This window comes from Aegilops tauschii, chromosome 3 (genome assembly GCF_002575655.3).
Source record: "Aegilops tauschii subsp. strangulata cultivar AL8/78 chromosome 3, Aet v6.0, whole genome shotgun sequence".
NCBI lineage: Eukaryota > Viridiplantae > Streptophyta > Magnoliopsida > Poales > Poaceae > Aegilops > Aegilops tauschii.
In genome coordinates, this window is record NC_053037.3 from 112265720 (window position 1) to 112274477 (window position 8758).

Genomic DNA, 8758 nt, shown 5'->3' on the forward strand with positions numbered 1-8758 from the left:
AATCTACGTCACAATAAATATATGGCAGGATATTTTAGGAACTAATCGGCCTTGGCATGCCATCTCAGCTAAGCAGATTGAGTGCTTAACAGGGCAAGGAAGCTTCTTAAGCACAACATATTGACTGTAAACTACTTCGGCAAACAGTGAGATTAACAGCGTCTATCAGCTAACATTCAGCGCTACACCGACATGCACGGGGCCTCAGTCTAGAATGCGCGTACCGTGGGAGAAGCTGACTGCGGTGCGTCTCCACACGAACGTCGCCAGCGGTGGCGGCGCTGACCGCCGTGCGCCTCCACAAGAACGTCGCCGGTGGTAGCGGCGCGGTTAGAGGACGGCAGTCTACCAGGGCGTACTGTGGGAGCGAGAGGATCGCCGTGCGTCCCCTCGACGAACCGCGGCGCCGACGTATCGGCGTGGTGGGGAGGGCGGCTTTGGCGGAGCGAATGGAGTGGAGGGGGACGGGGGGAGGGGGTTTGGGGAATATTATTGGCTAGTTGGCCGAAGGGCGGTGGAATCTAGGATTTGGGGGGAATTTTTGGGTGGGGGGGAGGATTTTCGCGCGGTGGGCGGGGGGAGTTTGGCGCACGGTCGGTTTCTCTAAGTGCAGTCCCACGTGTCAGTGAAGAGGCAAGCCGAAGCGCGTTCCGTTTGCGTGAGCCGTGTGCAGGACCGAACGTGTGTGGGGTGCAATGCGACCGCGATAGGGGTGCTGTGAGTGTACCGCCTTTTTCCTTTTAAACTAGGTGCTTCGTCCCCTCAAAATAAAACTTGTTGCTTCGTGCGATCCGTCGATACTACTACTAGTAATCCAGTAATCCCGACTAAAACGGCGCGGCCGGGTCTTTTCCCGCACGATATACTGGGAGGTTGGCTTAGTTGGGTTTTTTAGGACGAGTAATGCTACACGTACGTAGTCCAGTTACGTAATTAACATAATGTGAAACGTGTGAGCTGTTGATTGTAGATTGGGGGAGGGAGGGGCCCACCACCATGAAAATCAGGGGAGGAGAGAGAGAGGCAATTTATGTTAACCCTGTCATAGGTTCCTGTAGATGTAGAAAGATGTGAAATGCGTGAACGTGCATTTGCAAATGTGGCCTTCCCTCGTTCATCCTTTTCTCCCACAAGATCTTGATCTTCCGTGCAACGCATGGGCATCTTGCTAGTACTCCTACAATATACTATATTATTGTGAAAGTTCATATACACCGGCCGAGATTAATGCAAACACGGCACATTTTCATTACATTTCAAACTTTTATAGGACAGAAAAATGAAAGAAACCCGACCCTAAACCTATTCTACGGCAGCGACCGACGTCCTCCATCTGCGATCTCCATGTACGGGGGCGGGGTTCAAGCCCCGTGAAGTGAAGGTGCGGTCTCCGGCGAGGAAAAGTAGAACATGGGAGACGGACCGGCCAGTTGGCACACCATGCCCTGCCGCCTCCCATGCCCTACTCATCCTCGGAGGAGTCCCCGACCTCAGCGGTGCCGGACGTTGGACGGCGGCAAGTAGGACGCGTGGCTGACAGTGCTCCCATCGTCGGCCGCCAGCGTGGCCACCGCTTGTGCGGCGACTTGAGCGAGGGCGGCGACCTCGAGCTTCATCCCCAAAGACAAGCTCTCCCGCAGAGCGTTCGCGCTTGCGGTGATGGCGGATGTGGTGCCAGGTAGGAGGACGATGCGCTATGGTGCGGAGGTTAGCTGGGTGTTGCCGCTTTAAGTAGCGCATTCCGGTGAGGCCAAGCGTCCTGGTGCGTCATTAAGTCGCCGGAGTTGGTTCCTCGGGCACCAAGCCTCTTAACGACGACATACAGACAGATGGCATGAATGCGGGTAGCTGGAGCCGGCTGGGAACGCACCGCGCGACGGCGCGAGGGACGAGGGTTTTTGGTGTGCTAGGGTAGTTAGCTGAGGTCATGGCAACGTTGGAGATGCCCTTTGCTCACATGCGATCGACACATGTCATTGAAAAAGAAAGATGACCCGGCATGGTCTCAGGTCCAGAGGATGCAGTTGGCTGCGCTACACCACTCCGCGGACGCGTCCCGGCGCCCCGTGCATCCTCGACGAGCCGGGTGTTGGGGTGTGTTTGGATTGTGGCCAAAGTGCACCTTACCAAAAATTTGGTCATGACCCAAAGATTGGTCTTTGTTTGGATGGTTGCCATTTTTTGGCATGCCAATGTACTCTAGCCAGCTCTAGTTCATTTTTCTTGCCGATGTCGGCCAAATCATGGGCAACCAAAACCTCAACCAAAATTTTGGCTACCCAATGCTTTGATGGGGAAACCTTGGGCACAAACCAAACATACTGTTGGTCATGCCACAACACTAACGCCACCCTCGGCACACTGAAACGGACCCTGCCGGCTCTTTGACCAGCAGTGAGGGGAGAGAGAGAGGCCAGCGAAGTCTTGTTTAGATCCGGAGAGGGTGAGAGTGTGTGAAGAGAGCAACTACAAGCAGACCAGCAGTGAGGGGAGAGAGAGAGGCCAACGAAGTCTTGTTTAGATCTGGAGAGGGTGAGAGAGTGTGAAGAGAGCAACTACAAGCGCTGAGGCTCCAGCGTGTATATATATACTGGAGAGAGTGTGAAGAGTGCAAACCCTAGAAAACAAGCGCCGAGGCTGCAGCTTATACGTGATGAGGTGATTATACGGTCACTACGAGATCGTATAGCTCCGTATCCATCCATTTTGACCAGTCAAAGAATCCTCCTGGCACGAATTATGCTTAAGTGTTGTTATCGAAGCAGAGACCTCAAGTTTGATGAGCGAACAGGCTAACCAGCTACACAACCCTCCCGTTATGTTCAACGAGAGGAAAATAACCTTTTATACATTCCTGCATTCGTGTGACAAGCATGCCGTGTTTTTTTTGTGTGTGGGAGTCATTGGGATTTAAATCATAATCGTGTCATGTGGCTTTGGTGGTAAGACTATCCACAGTGGTGCAGAAATAATGCAGCCTTAGTCACCTTACCTCTCTCCACGTAGTACGTTGGGTCCCACCAGTCAGAGGGTGAAACAAACAAATTAATAAGAAAAATAAAAGCGCCAGCGGTGTATCATACCTCACACATCTCGCTACTGCCCGGGAACACTGTCCAATTGATCCCTCTGTTCGCTCACGTACTATTTTAAGTGAATCCTTATTATAACATGCATACAATTTTGGGCACTTGTATTCGACCTAAGTCAGTGTGCCACTGTATCTGGTACGACTCCCTTCGTCTAGGTGTAATAAGTCACGTTAGAAGGTGTAGCGGGACCAAGGTGCAAGTAGATTGGAGGAGAAGGAGAAACTTGACCGGTCATTCCTCCAATCAAAGCCCTGATTTCTGTCTCTACACGCAACAATTAATCCAAACAACTAAGAGATGCCTCTTCTCTTCTTGTACGTACTCCATTTGTATCTCACTTCCCGTGGCTTCGCACTCGCATGATTTTCCTATTCTATGAACCTGTGTGTGCGTGTGCGTGTGCGTGTGCGTGTGTGTGTGTTTAATAGCATGTGTGTGTTAGAGAGAGCGACAGATCGACCTACTCCTACAGAGAGATGGTGTGTAGTGTACGATTTTAGCCGCGAGAGTCGGTGCATCCTCTCGTTTCCGGGCATCCGGTAGGGAAAGGCGGACAGCTGCCACGCCCGCTCCTGACCTGCCTGGCCCACCCAAAGCCCCTTCATCGCCCGCGCGCGCTTCCCGCCCGAAACGGTCAGCGCTGCTCCAAAGAATCGGTGCCGCATTCATGCCCGGGCAGAGCGGACGCGACCTCTCACTGGCGCCTGCGTTGAAGGGGGAAGCGAATTCAAGAGTGATGGTTGCTTCGTCCGTCCAACTTACTGCTGGGTCTATGTGATTTGACGGCTCATTGGTCATTATTACTGAGGTGGTAGGACTGCTGGCTCAGTGATTACATGGACCACCTCACACTATCACCATATTTTCTGGACACCGTGTGACACCTAACTCTTTACATAATACTCCCTCCGTTCCTAAATATAAGTCTTTGTAGAGATTCCACTAGGTGGACTACATACGGAACAAAATGAATGAATCTACACTTAAAATGCATCTATATACATCCGTATGTGGTTCATGGTGAAATCTCTACAAAGACTTATATTTAGGAACGGAGGAAGTACTTGTATAGTACGTACTGTAATTTATCAGCGAGATAGTACAATGCTATGAAGCTTCCAGCTTCTGTTACATGTATCTTGCGTTCCAAGGTTGCCCGTTGCAACATTTCATCAAATACAAAGGAGACTAACATGCATGCTATTGCATCTCAATGATTGACAGATCATAGCAAATATGCACTCCCTCCGTTCCAGAATAAGTGTCTCAACTTTATGCTACATACGGAGCAAAATGAGTGAATCTACACTCTAAAATACGTCTATATACATCAGTGTTTGGAGTATGTACTAGTAGTTCATATTGAAATCTGCTAAAGGACATATATATTCCAAACAATATGATAATCTCTCTAACCAAGGTAGTAGGGATGAGGAGTAAACGGAGGGAGTATAAAATTTCTCCTCGTCCCGCAAGCCACCGCGCGCGTGGGCGAGGGAGCGGGCGTAAGGCGTACAGTACTACTACTACTCATGCAGTCCCTAGCCATTGAAACAGAGACAACTAAGAAAAAAACGATCCATGCAGTCCCTAGCCCTTGAACCGTAAACCCTAACCAGGCTTTAATTTGTTGGCAACGTCAGCGCTTCCAAAGAAATGAAGTTTGCAACCCTTCGACCATCGGATCATTTTGTGCAGTTTCACCAAAATCAAGATGAGCATCCCTCTGGCAAAGAAATTGAAGAAGCGTGATTAGAATAAGATTACTGGGACTAGTTGATGAGACATAAACTCATCACAAATACACTACGTAGAAGCCAGTAGAGGTATGTGCGAGGCAAAGAAGTAGAGAAATATCCACATGGAGTGATGTGGGCAGCTGGAGCAGTGGTGCAAGCCGGCTGTAAAGGGAGTTGTACCTGAGGGATGTCGGGACGTAGCTCAACCTAGAGGTGGGTGGCGGGAGGAGGCAACTACCCATGTCACGGCAGTGAGCAATGGACGAACGCAACCTCACCGACTTTGTGAGAGAGAATGGCGGGGACCCCTGATCGGGACGTGCCGGCAGTGGGTTTTCGCCGTCGGCGACGGCGACCGCATCTACACTAAGCATCCACCGCTTCCCCCGGCGGACGTGATCCGCCGGGATGTTAGAGATGTGGCCATAGTGGTTTTGTGCGAGAGAGTGTGAAAACTGAAGAGAGCAACCCCAGCAAGCAACCGTGTAGGCTCGTCCTGCCTATGTATATAGTGGAGCGGTTTCCTTTTCTCTCCATATGAACCTATTTATATTGCATACGTGCCACTGAAGAAAAAAACTTTATTTATAAATGACGCGGTACCTACTACTCGTTCTCCTATAAACCTTGCGATTGGCATGTCCAAACTATTAACCTTGCGATTGGCTCTTCGCCTCTTTGGGAGAGTGCGTACTATTACGTCCATTTCAATATGGACTACATACGGAGCAAATTGAGTGAATCTACACTCTAAAATACGTCTATATACATCAGTGTTTGGAGTATGTACTAGTAGTTCATATTGAAATCTACTAAAGGACATATATTCCAAACAATATGATAATCTCTCTAACCAAGGTAGGGACGAGGAGTAAACGGAGGGAGTACTAGTAAAATGTTCTCCTCGTCCTGCGAGCCACCGCGCGCGTGGGCGAGGGAGCGGGCGTAAGGCGTAGTAAGCAAGCTTCACCTCATCCCGCGAGCCACCGCGCCCATGGGCGGGGGAGCGGGCGTAAGGCGTAGTAAGCAAGCTTCACCTCATCCTGCGAGCCACCACACCCATGGGCGGGGGAGACGGCATACTAAGCAAGCTTCTCCTCGTTCTGCGAGTTGACGGGAGACATCAAAAGTACTCCAGTGTATAGAGCCTTGCCTCTAAGGTAGGCCCCACATGGTTTGCCTCTTTTTTAACATAACGCGTCAAGTCGCAATTTGTTTGTTCACCGTGGTAGACGATCCTCCCTCCATCTAGTAGACAACCAGTACACGTGTCAAGTTACCACGTGGGCTGCCTTTTGTATAGAAATGAGCTCCACCGTGTACCCGCGCGGGTGTGGTTGGGAAAGAGACGGGAGTACGTGCGCCGTGCGTGCACCTCTTCTCTTCGTGCACGTCCCCCACCTATGTGGGGGTGTTTGAGAGATACAAACCTAGACAAATGGCTTGTGCGTTTGTTAGTGTTTTTTGTTTTGGGGGGGGGGGTTGATTTCGTGAATGTATTTGTGGGAATATGTGTCAATGACATCTCAAACAAAATTTTGAATGCAATGTGTGTGAAATGGAGGCCTATCCATATCATATATAGAGGGTCGGGCGATCCACAAGAAGAGAGGGAGGGGTCATAGATATCGATAGAGTCGAAGAGAGGATCAAGTGGGTGGGTGCGAGATTGATGAAGAGAGCCATCGAAATTGTGTGTGTGTGCAAGTCAAAGATATAGGGCGACTGACCTAGCTACCGGAACGTCAGAGGGCACAGGTCAAGTTTGTGTGTGGCAGGGAGATATGACTAGAGCGCTCGATGTACCGGTGTGTGTGTGTGTGCGAGGGGGTGGGGGGAGGGGTAGGCAGAGGCCTAACTATAGAGGTAGAACGACTCGTATATGTGTTGAGAAGGAGAGACCCAGCTATGTCTTGAGGGATATCGGTCGACATCCATACATAACTGAAGGACAGGAAATAGGATGGGACAGAGAGAGAGAGAGAGAGAGAGAGAGAGAGAGGAGAGAGAGAGGGAGGGAGAGGGGTAGAGTGCTGGATGGGTGATGGAGTTGCTTCTCGAAGATGGTGGGAGAGGCCTACTAGACAAACTGAGGGTGGAACTGCAATATTATCAATAAGAGTGGGGATGTGTTTCTGTGTGTGCCTGTGCGTGATAGATCTGTCGAGACACATCCATGGATGATGAAGGGGAACCATGTGTTTGGTAAGGAAACCTAACTTGATCGGTAGATCAATTGTTGATTGTCGGAGGAAGGGAGAGACATAACTAATGAGGTAGATCGATCGACACGTGGGGAAAAACGATTTGTAAGGACCTAGCTAGCTATATGTATAGCGGGGGATCGGTCGGTGTACGTCCATTTGTTAGAGGCAAATAAGGCCCGGCGAGACGGATAGACAGAGAGAATGGAGCTAGGAGGTGGTGCGAGAGGCCCAGCTACTAGCTAGATAGGGGGAGGAGTGTGCAGTTGTGAGATCGATGAAAAGAGGGGCGAGAGTTTACACGTGAGTGGGACCGTATGAGAGACACGAGGCAAGGACACATAAAGGAGGAGATTGAAGGTGCGTGTCTATGTTGTAGGCAGACATCGCTGGAGAGGTTTATCGATCGGTGTGTGTCGGAAAGGAGTTGTGGAGACTGTGGGAGAACGACCTAAAGAAGAAAAAAATGAATGTGCGCGATGGATACAATGCCGAGGGAGGGGGAGGGCGAGGAGGGCGTGTGCATGCACGAGAGAAAGTTAGTGGTAGCTACAAAGGTTAGAGGATTGTGTGGGTGTAAGAGACTAACAAAGATCATAATTTGATATGAAAGTGGATTCATATATTTGAATAGGAGATCATAGTGTTTTAAACATATGCATGCATGAATATAGCGGTGATACGCGTGTTGTGGTTTTGCACATGTTATACCATAATGTGATAATGCATGGCGTTTGCAACTCACAGCTAAATGTCGAACAATCTAAACCATACTATACATAGAACAATCTCACATTTTATTTGAATTTGTGATAATGTGTGGCATTTGCAGCTTACAACTAAATATCGAACAATCTAAACAATACTATATATCGAACATTCTCACATTTTATTTGAATTTATGGTAATGTGTGGTGTTTGCAACTCACATCTAAATACTTGTAGGCGTAGGGGGCGGGGCACCATACATAATGTGATAAACACATTATACATATGAGACATGGTTTATTTGTGAAGATCTAGCTAGAGCTTGAAATGTACTATGATCTGAAATCAACATAAAGTGGATTCAAAAAATCGAGTTCGAGTTCATATAGTACACATAGTTCATATGTAACTCGAGACTAATCATGTGGTGTGCTGTGAAGATAATACACAAACGATGGTTTAACTTGACAATAACGACGATTGTAGATCTTATTAAAATAGAGAAACGAATTCAAACGCTTTGACTTCACAACAATCATTATTGTAGATCTTATTAAAATAGAGAAACAAATTCAAATTTAGTTAATATTGAAGCGGTTGTATATATGTTTGGAATGCACTAAAACGTTCAGTTGAGTACTAGGTTGCATGCATTATACACGTAGCGAAATATTTTAATTGAACATAACATGAATTCAAAGTTTTGAATGACATTTGTAGTGCGAATTGATTCGGTACAGTACACGTTAGGCTTGTCCGGAAATTTCAACCCGCGCCTTGTTAGCCCGAAATATTTAAGACATATCTTTGTCTCGTTGTGCTCCGACAACTCCCTCCATCTCAACCCGCGCCTTGCTATTCCAAAATTACAACGCGCGCGAAAACTCCCACCTCCTATGAAATCCCGACACGCGAAATGCCCGTGATAACCTTGAACCGAAAGAACCGCCTCAAATCGGTGGGGGTACTTTCGTAACTTACCCCACATTTCAGACAAGCGCGTCCCTAAGCCATG